Raw genomic sequence first — 15,772 nt, forward strand, 5'->3', positions numbered from 1 at the left:
CAATGCCAGAAAACTCAGTATTCAACTTACTCTGGTACACACTTTTAAAGATGTGGAATCTGAATTGTAAAGAAAATGCAGATGGATTTATGCAGACAAGGTACCAAAGAGATCCTTGATGCTCTATATAAGTGATTTTATCTTTCTTGCTATCCATTTCCTATTAAAACAGCACATACAGTAATAATACCCCTCAAAATATTGTTTGGATTGTACTGTAATACTGAACTAATGTTTTGTATTTTTTTAAATGTCACTATAAAAAAAAAGAAAAAAAGAGATGACCAGATGAACAGTGGTTAAGTGTATAACTTCAAATTTATTGCATTTTCTTGTATTTTTTTTTAATAATTACTTGGGACTAGGATGGGAATAGAAGATCTGTGATAAATGTTGGAGTTTTAAAAAGTCATGCATACTTTGGAGGCTGTTGGAATTTGGAAGTGGAGTGGTAAAATATTAACATGCATCTCTTCTTCCTTCTTGCTCAGTAATGGCTTTACATCATCCATTCTTCTCTGCCTTTGGAATAGGTTCAAGATCAATTAAGTTGACAGTTTTCTTTTTTGGCAGGGTTCCTGGTATTTCCTCTCAGTGTTTTCTGGTCTACACCTTCTCCTGATACTATTTTTTCTCCATATTTTTCTCTATTCCTACATTGAAATGCCTGTCCTTACATTCTCACTCCATTGTTAAACACTTGCCTGCATTTAATCTTCTGGTATCACCTAAACAAGCTGTATTTTTTTTCTTATTCTCTAAAATATTGTGAACCTTCCAACCTATCTCCTTTCTTCACCATGCCTTTGTGTTCAGGCTCCCTTTTTAGTACTCTTATGGTGACTAAGGACATATCTTCCTGGAGAAAAGAAAGCCTCACTTTCACCCAATTGGAAGAAATAAAAATAAATACTCCTCTCTATTTAGACAAACATTTACTTTTGGATTTTAAGGGGACTGCCAGTCTGTAAGCAAGTTGATGCTTGTCTCTGTTGACAATATGAGATGTCAGAACTTCAAAAGATTGAAATTACATTTCCGATTTATGCAAGCTAATAAAACAAAGCAAGATGGAGCACATTTTAGGATAACATTAAGTGTTTGGGGACTTCCATAAATTTTTTTATATTAAGATTTCCTAGAAGGTGTTTTCTTCTCTAATTTTTTAATTGTTGCTCTTTGACAGAAAAATCCTGTGACATTTTACTTTCATTATTCTCTTTGATTATTCTTTGATATTTCTCTTTTGATTTTGCTATTTCTATGTTGATATTTTTGGTTTACTTTTCTGCCATGTCTTTGGCACATTATCATCTGCCTTTCCTTTTTGTTACTTCCAATCTCCTTCTAAAAATCCTTTTACATTTCTTCCTCAAGGAAGATCCTCAAGCTGCCCTTTCTTTCCGCTACACAAATTCTCTCTACCTTGTAGTAATATTGCCTAAAGTGTGGTCTTGTCAACCCAGATTGGGGTGGTGCTGCTTCCGTATATTGGCATTTCCTGAAGACTTTCCACTTACAGCTTTACCTGGGTTTAGGGTAGATTAGACTTTACATGAATGTGATGTCTTAGTACCTGGTTCATACGTGTCTTGTTTCTGGTATAAGTAGTATTGCATTTTGTTTCAGAAGCATCAAGCCTCCTTTAAAATGGAAAAGTTGGATCAGTTTTGCCTAGAATACTTGTGAGAATAGATCATCTCAGATGTCATTTTTAAATGTAAAACCTTAATGAGGTCTTCAGGTTTTGGCCAAGCATTTTTGTAGAAAGTGTAATATTAATGCTTTGTTGTGAAACTGGTTTGCAGTTGACTGATAGAAGTGCAGAATCTCCATTATGCAGGAAAAAGATTTCCAAAGATTTGTGGTGAGAATGGAGAAAAATTAGATACTGAAATTTCCTGTAAGACAAATGAAATCAGAAAATTGGGATTTTTTCCTGTCTTCCTGAGCTTGAACAGGTAATTCTTGTGAGAAAATGGCTTTGGGTGTTTTGTGCTACTCTTCCTGAATTCTGTCTTCAGGCTGGGCATGGCAGAACCGTCTTGTCTGTTTGGGACCAAACAGATAGGGAAAGTCTGTTCCTAAGTTCACAGCATTTTGCCTGGGGAACTGTATTACAGGCTGTGGACCATAAAAATGCAGACTCTGGTAGAGTAAACTGACAGCAACCTGGCAAGAAATTTCCTGTCTTAACTGGGAACTGGCCAAAACCAACTGCTTCTTATAAAACACTTAGGCTTTAATGCACTGGCATTTCTAATGAAAAACTATTGTGTTGGAAAATCTCAGGTGCATTTTAGCCTTGAAGTGCTACTATGTTACTATCACCAAGTAATAATGATAATCACAGAATCATAAAATTATAACATCAGCTTCTTCTGCCTATTAGCTTTATTTGTGTTCTTGCCCCTAATTTGAAACAAGCCAAGATTTCTTATACGTGAAGTTACTGTATTTTCTCATCTTTGCATCCTGTGTTCTACAACAATGTTTTAAGGTAGTGTTGATAGCTGAGGTAGCCTGCTGGAAGTGGAAGGGGAAAGTGCAGTGATGAATTAGAATTCTACTTACATTTGTTCTTAAGCGTTTACATCACAAGTCTTTTTCAAATTTCTTACTTACAACAGTTTGTATTATTATTGTATAACCTGAGCACATCTCTGCTTGCATAATCAATTATAGTGGAGTATGTATTTATTATTATACTGGAAAGACAGAGAATTAGGCATAGATGGTACACTGAGCTAAGAATGTGTCTACTGGTAATCAAAAGTAAAAGGAGATTCCTTTCTGTGTGCATCAAGACTGCTAGAAGAGACTAAGTAATCTATTCCCTGCTCTCAAGAGTGGTGCCAGTGGTTCTCAGAGAGGCTGGGATGTTAATCCCTGGCCATGTATTTAAAGTAGATTCCTTGCCACTGTATTTAAAGTAGAGCTTAGGTGCTCTTTTAGCAGATATTAAAAGGGGACTTTAATTTCCACATCAGTTTGTGGAGGAGTTGGCTTTTTTTGAGTACAACCACATAATGAAGACAGGAGACCAAGGTAAGTCCTTTCCAAATGCATGAGTAACACCTGCGTTGAGGTATCCCCTTAAAAAAAGCCTCACTAATTGCTAGATGCTTGGAGACATGATTTTTTTTCCCCCCGGTGCTCTATAGTTTCTGTGAATATGCCTAAATTTCTAGAGAAAATTGGCTATTTCTGATTATATCTTTAGTAAACTGCTCAGAATAGGAACTCTTTATGGTGAAAATTTGATGCCTTAAAATACTGCATTTTAATAGACAGATAATGCCATTAAGTGTGATAGAGAGGAGGATGATATCTAGTGTTTGCGACTGTTTAACAGACTGATTTTTAGGTATTGGAGTCAGATGTGGAAATTACCAAGTGTTGTTTTGTGTCCTGGATCATTCCGGTTGATTAGATTGCAGAATGGTCCCTTTCTGACTAGAAATATCTAAAAATTGCCATTGAAAAAGCAGTAAACAACGTAGGAGTTTGACTGAGTGCTTTTGTTGAGTAAATGCCTTTTCCATAATTGCAAGAAATTTTAAAGTCAATTTTTTATACTGTATTTGAAATTATATTTATTAGAAATAAAATTACATACCATTGAAAGCTGTTGAAAATGCAGGGCAAACTATGAAAAAGGCAGGGATATCCCTGCCTCTACGTTGTTGAAACTTGGTTTTCTTGAAGTACTCAAGTACTTTTTTATTCCATTTCTATGCAAAAGGAGAGAAGACTGCATAAGAGATTAAAGGAAAAAAAAAAAAACACAAAGGAAAAAGAAACAGCAGTCATATCAGTTAGTGGTTGCCTATGTTGCAATTTATTTAGGTTTCTCTTCAAGTAGAATTCAGACTGAGTTTCAAGTCTCAGCAGAAGTTGCAAAGTATTTCTTAGCTGTCATTGTTCCAGGCATGTACATTTCATGAAGGCAGGTCATTAGGAGTTGGAACATTTGCTTTGAAATAGATATTCTGGGTAAACTTAAAAGTGAACATAATTTAAAAACAGTAGGCCCTTCACTTTTAATTTGCTTTACTTTGCTGCAGTCTCTTACAATGGATTAATATCTTGTTCTATTTTTTTTTCTTTCAAAGTGTATATAGTGATTACATGTCACTATTTATAATTATATATAAATCTAGCTGTGTCTAGTTTTAGAAATTGTCTTTTTGGGCTTGTTTCTTCATGCATTGGGCATAACTGCAGTATGTGCTATCTTCGATGAATTTTCCTAAGCATCCATTTAATCTTTCTAATAGGGAGACTTTCTGCAAAGTCTCTTAGGCAGAAGGGTTAGAAGTGTCTATGGATAAGAATCCTCTTTCAATGGAAAATGGATTTTTATTATTACTCTTTTATCTGCCAAGCTTGTACTTGCAGTGTGATTGCCCTTGACACTGAATACGAAATCAGCTCAAATTTCTCTTTTAGAAACCTTTACAAGGCCTCTCATTAAGTGAGGTTCCTCTGAGATGAGTGGCTGGGGTGGTAGTAGTAGTGCTTCTCCAAACCCTTATCACTGGTTACCAATGTTGCTAAGCTGTTCTTTGCCATTGAAAATAATGGAAGTTCTTGGTTAGGAAATGGTGAATAAATTTGTCCAAGTTTGAATGTAGCTGGTTTCAAATTTGTCTGAGAGAGTTAACATTATTTTGCCTTGTATTTCTAGCAGTAAGTACTACAAAATATCAAGACATTTAAAAAAATTAACTCTTTTCCTTTCATATAAAAATCCAAGTGATGTTGAATTGAGCTTGATTAACCAAGGAGTAAATGAAGGCTGAGTATAAGAAAATGTAGCTCTAAATATTTTGAAAAAATAAGGATAAAATCATTGCTAGTACAGTTAGATAAATTAAGTACTGTGCCATTGGTACTGTTGTTTGTGTAGCAATCTTCAGGGAAAGGATGGAGAGAAGAGTGGTTATGTTATTTACACTCTGCTTTTTGTTTGTACCTGATAAAGAACAGTAAATATTAGCTCTAATGATGAAGTCTTCTGTATTGTAAAAACAAATAATTTGCATAGCACTGGTTTCACAACAATTTTTCAAGTATTGACATACTACTGGTTATTCAGTTTGAGTAGGATTTCTTGTTCATGAACAGAGTCCTCCATCAGAGAGACAGACCTAGTAGTCTTTGCAATTGATGATGCCTTCCAAAATTTATCCCATAATTCACATGCAGCATGGATAGCAGTGATTACTTAGCACATTCAAAGAATTTTTTAAATGTTATGGTAATACTGTTATTTTCAATAAACCATCCAATACCCAAGTAATTTGAACACTATTCCTGCTGTTTTATTGTATTGTGATATAAACATAAATGCAGTGTTAAAAGCTATACCAATGGTGTCAGACTCCTTAAGGACTTGAGAAAACTGTCATAACTTCTAAAATAACTGATAATCGTTTGTGGGTCAAAAAGAGCAACATGCTGTATTGCTTAGCTTTCTGCTTTCTTTTTCTCAAGGTTTGTCTGAGATTTAATTTTATGTGAAGTACACAAAACACTGTCAGTGAAACATTATCACTTTGTAAAAGCTGTTTAGAATATGGTCTGGCACAAAATGTGCAGAAAATTAAAAAAGAATACTCACAACTTCTTGCATAGAGCTGAGTTGTATATATTATTTGAAATTGTGACCAAAACCAGAATATGTGATGTGACTGCATCTTGATATTTGCGAGATAGGCCTAGAGCTAGAAACTTAGCTTTTAAAATTTAAATTTATATGCATAAGTATATATGTATAGAATTAAATAAATATGTATGAGTAGAATTTTATATATGTAGCTTCCTGTGTTTACATGTGTGTGTATATACATGTAGCTCTTTACAGTTCTGAGGAGTTTATTTTGTCCTATCCATTGCATAGTATTTCCATTTAAATGCATACTTTGATTTTTCTTCTGGGATTAGGTGGAATGCCTTTCCATTACGCTACTAAAAGAACAATCCACTTGAACATTATATTTTTCCCTAAAGTGGTGGTCTGTTCTAGTCATATGATATTATTTTTCACAGAGTGATATTAACATTCATGATGTAGTGATTTTATCTTGATTCAAAATGTTTTGTTCTGGTACTAAAAATATTAAAGAGGTATCTTATGTATCCTGCAAGACTGTTACACTCAGTACAGTAGGTCCACATTGCCTCCAAATTCCCATTTTATACTTTTGTTCATACTATACTGATATGTCAGCATAATTTGATATTGTTTTGGAATGTTTCTCTTAAGACTTGGAATCATTGATATCATTTTAGTAATGCCAGGTGACCTTGTCTTTTTTCAAACACAAAAAAGAACTGTGATGGAAAAATACCCGAACAAATGCACTTTATAAGACAATCAAACCTGAAAATCATGGTGTGGCATTTTGTGCTTCTCTGCATTCTGGGAAAAATGTTATTGAAGGTTTCATTTTATTCATCAATATAAGTAAATGATGCCATAAATGAGTAGCATAAAATAGCACTAAGTATTTGCAGAGTTCTCTTTGTTTTGCTCAAGAAGTTTAAATCGTCAATGAATTCTTATTATGGAAACTGCATTGTAGTCACTGTAGTGCTGAAACAGTAATTATTGTGTCAATACTTAAATTTAAAGCGTATCACTTCCAAAAATTAGACGAAAATGTATATCAATGTAGAAAGTGAGAAGGTTGAGTTTTAAAGAATATTTTATCAGGATTGATTTAAATTTGTAAAGGCTATAGAAAAATTTGAAAATCATGAGTATGCTTTCATTAAATTCAGTTTTATTCACTGTTTTCTTTTTCATATGATTTCTAGAATCAATGTTATTTAGGCAAAAGAAAGATAAAGAACCTTACCATACCAACTTAATTTGATGAAACAAATATCAGATATTGCATTGTTGAGATTCCTAACAGTTTTAAGTCATTTCCAATCCCTGGTGACTTTTGGAGAAGTAACAAAAATGTTGTTCAAGATTAAAGGAGAGTTCATGAGGTTTCTGTTCCAAGTACAAAAAGAAAGAGGCTTTTCTTTTCGACTTGTGTTTTCAATAGACTGTTTTCCTCCAGTTTTTGAAAATCCTGTGTTCTGCTTTTATGTAAGGAGGAGTGATTGTAAGATCAGAAGAGAGGATTATTAGCAGTGCAGATAATAAGAATATTTCTGAGAGAGTTTGTCTAAAACATGTTGTCATTGGGAAAAATTGAAATTTGCAGTATTTGTTAGAGATCTTTTGTAAGTTATTGTGTACTCACAGTCCATGCCAAGAATATCTGCTCATAGAAGTAATAGCAGTATAATGATTTAGTAGTTTGAAAATGGATGTATGAAATTCTGAAGAAATTTTTAGAGGGACACAATTTACCAATAAATGTGCACATATAGCAGAACAAGTGACATTGTTTCTTGCAGTAAACTTTCAGGTGAATATTGTACACATTTCTTGCCAGCTGACGTTTGTTTGACCAGAGTGGCCTACAGTTTCCCATTAGAGTAATACCAAATGAAATCTAGTAAATCTTACTTCCTCAACCATGCCTTTTTTCTCATACATTCATTATCAGGTAATTTCACATTCCAGTAACTCATGTCGCTATAATAATATTTGCTATAATACTTGTTCTATAATAAAAAAAGACTTTGGCACTTTGAGAGAAGATACCATTTTAAACTAAAAAAACCTGTGAAAGCCTCAGGGTTTTTAATTTGTCTGTCAACAGTTAAAATTTCTGAATTCATTATTCACTTAATTACTCTACATGTACTTCAATGTTATATTTTTTGTGACAGTTCAGGAATGATTACAGATCTTTTGCATCTTCACATGATAAATTAGTTATAAAGTATGTTCATGTTAGACATGACTCAGCATACAGGTAGATGTGAATTAGCTGTTTGTTAGGGTCTAAGTTAAAAATATGCAGACACTGATAAAATGTCTGCTTTTTCATCAAGGAACTTTTAGGTTGAAACTTTGTTTTTTCTGCCTGTTATATCACATATTTTTTATCCAAGTACTTCAGATTACTGAAAGTGATTGATATTTCAGTTAAGTGGTAATGAACATTTTGGACTGTGTTTGCATGACTTATTCAAATACTACATTGAAAAATTTTATATCTTCATCACCCTTAAGTGAAAATTTACTTTTTCTTGCAGAATGTGATATTTTATTCCAGCACAGTGTGCTGCAGGTGTTATTTCTACAAGGCTAGTTGCTGAAAAGCTTAATTTGACAGTAAAATATTGGTGGAGAGTCTGATTTATAAATACTTTCAGGAGCTCTTTTCTACAAATACTGGACCTTGCAAAGGCTGAACATTCCCTGCTGTGAAAAGATACTCTCTAAATGGTAAAGGTTTGTACAGTTCTTTGGAGTTGTAGTCATAAGAAGAGTATAAGGAAACTGTCCTATTGAAAGTATTTTTCCTTTTAAAGTAGGTAGAGTTCACTGGCAATGTGAGAATGCATATATGTGTGAGAGTGTGAGTGTGTGTGTATATCAGTGCACATTATGCAGATTTCAAAGCTATGAAATGCAGTTTTGAAAGAGGTAGTATATGGGAGAATTAATCATCTAAATGTATATAAACATATCTGCTTATCAGAATTGTTAGTGTAAGTGAAATTGACTTATTTAACTAGAAATTCTTACATGATTTAGAATGTGTACAAATAGGCAGGCAACTACCTTTCTGTCACATTGTGACATCTAAGAGTTAATTTTAGAGAAGTTTTTTTTTTTCAAATCTGTTTGCAAGAAAACATGAGGGAGAGAAGATTTGGTTCTAATGGACAAAATAGCTCATTTTCATTTAAGACATGCTTTTCTTCCATAGTTCTGAGCCTTCTGCTGTTGCATGTGGTAAAAGAACTAAAAAAGGAAAAGTAGGTATCACGTCATGCCTACAGCTTTATTTTCTCAAAAAGGACTGTTTGCTCACAGAATTACTAACAAGAATCAAGTTACTTACTGTTATGAGTTTGTAATAATGTTGGGGAGTTGTTCGTTGTGGGGGAAGGGAAAGGGGTCCAGGACTTGGTGGGGGTAGGAGGTGAACAACTCAAAGAGTGATTGGGCCGGAGCATCAACCAATCACTCGACGCCCTGGGGAAATGATTGGTCCAAAATGAACCCCGGTAAGGACCAATCAAAGCGCCCGAATTCCACCAATCGGTGCACGGATCCAAAAACCCACCAATCCTGGACCAGGAATTTGTTATAAAAAGGGGAGTTTTCTGTTCCTGGGAGCTTTTTCTTTTGCAGCTGTTTGGTCTTCTTCTTTTGAGCTTTTTTTTTTTTTGTTCTTCTTCTTTTGAGGGGGCTTCTTCTTTTGGGGTTCTTCTTTTGCTCTCAGGTTCCTTTCTGGTTCCCTTTTTGAGCTGTTGTGTGAGGATCTGGGCTTATCCCAGATTCTCTGCTCCCACCGACTGGTTTTTAAATAAACGAGAGCCTGTTTCAGTCGCTGTCTGAGATCTGGCCTCGTTCATTTTTATAACACTTATATGCCTCAGTATTTACCAGCATGTGTTCTGAAATACTTCATTAAATAACACAGCTTTGACAATATTCATATAGAAGCAAATGAGACTAGGCGATTCTTACATGGTATTTTCCTAGATTAACTTCTCCTAGTGGAAGTCTGTTAGTGACTTGAATGACTCAAACCATGTTTTATACCTCAGATAACCAGAGCAAGAGAGTGTTCAGTTTTGTAGGTGCTGTACTGGATCCATGTCTTGCTGGTCTTCGTTGTGGAGGGGTACCTTGCCATTAGCATCTAGAAGTTGGTCTGCGTGGAGGCTGTGTGGTCAAAGCAAGGGAAAAAGACGTTGTGTCTATCTTCAAAAATTTAGTTTACATCCGGCTTTCGGCTCTTACAGTTTGTTAAAGATTTTACTTAAAAAAAGAAATCCAAAAAATAAATTCTGCCTGTCTACGGTCAGAGTATGATGCAAGTGAACTGAGTTTCATTATCTAAACCATGAAACTTCTCTTAACTAGAAACATACAAACTAATATTCCTTTGACCCTTCTCTTGATTTAGTAAGTGGTTTGTCTTCAGCAAGACATTGATTTGTGATATAATAATAAAGGCCAGTACCTGCCTTCATAACACAAATACTTTTTTTTTTCATTCTGAAGCATTTATGTTGGTAGGTTAAAATCCTAGTTCTTAAATCCAGTCACAAATTTGAACTACCAATTCTGGATGAGTATAACTGCTCTTGATTGCAAAATATTTACACATAAAATCACCAGCACTTCAAATATTCAGTATAGCATCAGAACTGAAACATGCATGATTACTTGACTGTTTTGTAGTTGTTCACTGCATCTTGTTGTTCTTATTTAATGTCATTTGTTCAATCTGGAGTTGACTGTTCAGGTTAATTTTGGCTATTAAATTAAATAATCAGTCTTTGTGGAGGTGATTTTGTAAATAAGATTCCTGAGAGGAGTGTCTGCAGGCAAATTTGCTCTGTAATTATTTGAATATTTAAGAGTTGGAAGTCCCAGAGGGGAAGCAGACGTTTATTTGAAACCAATTCTCTGCACAAAATGCAATTTAAAAAAAAAATTTGTTCAGCTGGAGACTTTTGATTCATTGTAAAAATCTTTGTACCCCTGTGGCTGGAATTTAGGCCTCAGTTAACAGTTACTCAGTTAAGAGGTTTAAAGAAAAAAGGCCAGTTCTGTAGAAAACTCTTGATGTAGCCTTTAAAATAGTGTATGTCTGTTGACTTTTATTTTAGTATTCTATGTTTTTTGATAAATATGTCTAACTATATTAGATTTTACCAAATGCCTAATGGGTTTAGTTTGACACTTTTTTAATTGGAGAAATAAATCAATTAATCTAAATTAAATAATTTAGAAAAAAAATTTGTGAAATAGTGTGGGATCTAAAGTGATGTAGCAAGTTTATTGAATTCTGTGAAAATAGTTAATATATAAAATAAAGAATGAATTAATTAATGAATGATTTCTAATTAATAAGACTAATCGTTCACGTTGTAAGTGCAGCTAAATGGAGAATGAGTATATCAGGAAAACTTGCATTTATGGTGTGGTATGTGGCTATAGTGGAAGATTTTTCCGGGTTTTCCATTTCTCCTGTTTAGAATGTAATTCTAGCCTTTTCAATATGCTTCTGTTTGATCTTAGACTTTGAGAGTGTTTATTTCTGTCTCTTTTGCTCTCCTTCCTTTTTCCTTTGCTGTGGTGTGTGTATGTGATTATGTGCAAACAAACTATGCCTGCACCATCACCCTGAACATTTGGCACTTCTAGGTAGGAAGAGGAGCATATCCTAATTAAATGTGGTTGTTGTGAGATTGCAGCCAGATACTGAAGGCGCCCCTACACTGAATTAATAGATGGTGGGGGTGTGTGTGTGTGGTGGGTGTGCAGGGTTTCAGTTATTGCATTTGTAAAACTCTGGAAGTTAGGCCATCAGTTTTGCTTAAAGGTGGGTGGTAGGGTGCCTATGTCCTATGAAGAGCTTTTATAAAAATGTATCTAATTAGCTCTTAAAGTAGATTAGTTACATAGTAACTTGTATAGATACCATTATTCAGTAATTTGTTTCCAAAGCAAGTTGAGATAAGGCCATTGAAGACTTCTGAACTTAATAATGAGAGTGTTCACACCGGAATTTCATGTAAATCCACATTAAGTTAATTCCCACCTTGTTTTGGAACTACTTCTTCCTGAGGAATGAAGGCATGAGATATATGTGTTTTGAGGTCCATGTGTGGAAGACAAGAAAGTCCCAGATGATGTGTAGTGATCTGCAATCACTAAGATGATCTATGTGATTTGTAGCTGGCCTTCAGAGCCTTACCAAATAGTGGGTTTTCAATTTGACATAGAGTTATTATATCCTTATGTCTCAGGAATATTTCCATACTGTCTTTGATTACTTGCAGCTGCATCAGACAGACATATCAAAGCTTAGAAAAAAATCACATACTCTGTTTGGAATCACTATAATCAGTGATCTTAGAATGCTTCAGAAATTATAAGGCAAAGCTCATATTTAAGAGTTTTCCACTCAAATAATGGTAGAAGCCTAAAAGTCCTGTTAGTAAGGTATATATTATCAGTCATACACCTGCAAATATGTTGTGCTTTAATTTGAAGTTTTGCAACTGTATGACAATCATTATTTAGGCACAAAGAACCTTAGACATTAATTTAAGTTTGGATAACAGTTCTCAGTTATTCATACAAGCTTTTAAGAAGGATATTAATTGGAAAGACAATGTCATTTAGAGACTATATTTTATATCTGGGTGATAAAAAATGAACTCTATTGTGACAAAGCTCTGAAGCACACATAAAAAATTGAATGTAGTTTAACCATTCTTCAGCTGTTTATACTTAATTTTCTTACAAAGACCTGTTCTACACAGTAAATTTTTAGGGATATTTTGCATTCTTCTGAATGGCAGTGCTCAAATTGTTTTGCAATACACATGAATAGACATAGGCACAGGTCTAGCCCTTCATTTTTCTTTGTTAATATTTTGGCTGTTGTATGCCATATTTCATTTAAGATAGACATCATTAAGGTGGTGAATAGTGCTGTGCAGTGATAGGTTTAGCAGTAACCTTTACTCATAATGTGATATTGTCTGTATGTCTTATTTTGTTCAGCTTTCTCTGGCACTGATGAAGCCTAAGGCTGCTGTTTCTTTGAGTTGCTGATAATTTTTTATCTGATTAACTGACACATTTAGTTGAAATCAGACACAGCCCTTAGGCTGGGCATGGATTTAATTTAAAAAGTATCAAAGGTTTGCACTGTGTGCTGTTTAATCATCATGTTTATCAGGCAAAGAAAAATTACCGGAAGGACCATAGGGAGAGGGTTATCTTAAGGAGCAGTAACTTGGGAAATTGATAATAACTCTGAGGTAATTTACAGCTAACTTTTACATTCATTAATATAACATTTTCCGCTAATAGTTACAGTGCATGTAATATACTAATTAAATTGAAAACATTAGCACTAATTTTCTTTTTGCTGAACTCTGAAAGGGTCAGGTAAAGACATTAAAATATGAAATTATAGAAAACCTCCATGCTGATACCACTGCATTACATTTTTTATTTACTAGTAGAATACTTCTACCAGTACTAATGCTACAATGCACGTGTAATAATTTCTTCAGATTAGTGTTACAATCATTAATTGAAAAAAAAGAAGCAAAATTAAAATAATCGTGGGCCAGTGTAAATTAATCTGTTTATCATTCAATTTAGCTGAGAAGCTATATGTTAGAATTTTACATGGATGTAACAGAGGCACCTTAAAAAAAGCAGTGATGTTTTGGAGCTTTCACAAGACTGTTAAATTTTTTATACTATTTCCTGATAGGAAATGCAGCCAGCAGTAATTTATAATACACAAAGAGCAACAATTTTTAATTTTGTTGTTCTTTAAACTGTTTGAAATAATAAATAACTTTAAGACTAGGATACCTTAAACATAAATTGTGGATTTTAGTACAGTTACAGTTTCAAAGATCAATTAGCTGCTCTAACACAATTGTTTAGGAAGATTATTGTCTTGTCCTCTGAACAGGAATAAATTAACTGTTATAACAAGATACAGAATAATTGTGTACTTTCACTTACTGTTAAAACATAGCTAATAACAATCTTAGGTACATTAAAAAACCTACTAAAAATTGTCTTATTTAGTTGCTTTTTAAAAGTTTATTTTTCTATCTGCCTTTTGAAATGAGTACTTTTCGTAGCTCTAAAGGGGAAAAATAAGTTCTAAAATATCATATAGAAAATAAAACTTTGTTAGCATGTGTGTACATTTGTGTTTGGCATCTGATTTTATATGCACATTGAATGCTTTGTGTTGTAATACTTTGTGACAGAGGATATTGTAATGAGTATAAGTGCTTTCTGAATTATCCAAATATTCCAGAGAAGCAGTTTATTTTTAGAGTAGCCTATTGCTATAGAAACATATTAGTAAAGTTTAACATAGATAATCTCTTAAATTAACAGTATATGATGCTTTTAAAAATAATAATTTACAAATCCACTCAACATAAGAAAAAAACACCTTTTCATATTAACTCTCCTCAGATGTTTTTTCTGTTATCTGTTACTTTTTAAATGATACAGCATGTAACATCTTTCCTTCTGAATTTTCCCAAATTCACTTCCTTCGGTGCAAATCCCTGATATTTACCTGAAGATGTCAGCTTGGTTTACCCTTGCTGAGTGGAGTTTTGTGAACATGCTTTTAATGGTACCAAACCTGATCAGATTCCACATTAAAAATGACGGCACTATTGATTCTGGCATGGATTCTCTGCTAACCGCGATCAACTCTTAGTCAAACAAATCTGTCTGTTTGCAAGGTGTCTAATAACTCTTTCAATACCAAAGAATAAGTCGAGGGAAGAAGTAGCTTTTAGTTAGTACTCTTTGCATGCTTCAGCTGCTGAGCTGAAAATACTGTGGGACAAGGCTTTATGTAAGTTTTATCCAGTTGAGGAGTTTATGAAGGTTATTAGATCACAGTTTTTTCTGTTCTACCTCATGCTCCATCCTTCTTCCTTTCAAATCTTCTTATTTCTTGAATTTGTGCCACTCCAGCCCTTATTTGTTGAACTGGACAAAATAAGGGGATTGAATTAATTCCATTTCACTGAATTTAAATATATTAACTAGTTCTCCCATTTCAAAGCATATATTAGTTATACTGGTGATTCTCCTTATGGAAGCTATTGTCTAGACAGTGATGAAAGTTTATATTTGCTGTTTACCATGAGAAGAACTGAATGAAAAGAGATGGCAATAAATAAATACCTGTGAGAATTTTTTAAACATGAATGCTAACCACAACTGCAAAATGACATGATATACTGTCATTTCAAAAGGCAATTAAAATTTATATATTATCAAAGGAAGTAAACCAGAATAAGTCCAGACAATCTTCTATGTTATTATTTAAATCAGATTTAACGTAAGTTGTAAGCAAGCAGCCAATAATAGCCTTGTTTTTGCATTACTAACATACTCAGCCAATAATAGCCTTGTTTTTGCATACTAACATACTATCCAGCTGATACAGTCAAGGGGCATTTCACTGCTCAGCTTGCTTGGCCAAGGCTTAGCAGGACTTCCGAGATCATAGAGTAGGCCAAAAGAGAAAGGCAGGGCAGGTATATAACTGAAAATTTTGTTGTCAAATCTTGCTGCAAACTTCACAGGATTTGGAACAGGTCCAGAAAGTAAATCATGATGTGTAGTTGTGATCGACCTCGATTAAAAGAGGAAAACAACTTTTACCGAAGTCTAGGTGGAGCAAAATTTAGAAAAAGAAAGTTCAGCATGTTGACTGGGATTCAAGCAACTTAAAAATGCAAGCTCTTACAAAATACTAGAACTATGTGCATTTCGAAATGTTACATTCTCAGTGGATTTAAAAGAAAAAATAAAGTGCTGTTTGTTGGCTTAGGTGATTTAAATGAAACAGAGAAAATGTGTCTTGGAAAACCTTTTTTTTATAGCAGAATTTTTAAAAGATGATGTTGAGTAAGTTTCTTGTGAGTTTTCTTGTTCTGGTGTTAAGATAAAAAGAGTAATCTCACACTCTCTTGTGCTGTGTACCATGGAAAATGCTAACAATTCAGTTAATTGTATGATGTATGTTGCCGGTAATTATTTGTAGGTGGACTAGCTAACCTGTCACTTATAGGCAAAAGCTGGAAGGAATTTTCGGGA

The 15,772-nt window shown here is 33.8% G+C and overlaps 1 protein-coding gene across 4 annotated transcripts in view; it reads left to right on the forward strand.

Moving 5' to 3' along the window:
* Positions 1–15,772, forward strand: part of DPH6 (diphthamine biosynthesis 6) — a 220,624-nt gene that overhangs the window by 22,883 nt on the left and 181,969 nt on the right. The gene's annotated exons all lie outside the window — the stretch shown is intronic.

This window comes from Haemorhous mexicanus, chromosome 6, assembly GCF_027477595.1.
Source record: "Haemorhous mexicanus isolate bHaeMex1 chromosome 6, bHaeMex1.pri, whole genome shotgun sequence".
Lineage (NCBI taxonomy): Eukaryota > Metazoa > Chordata > Aves > Passeriformes > Fringillidae > Haemorhous > Haemorhous mexicanus.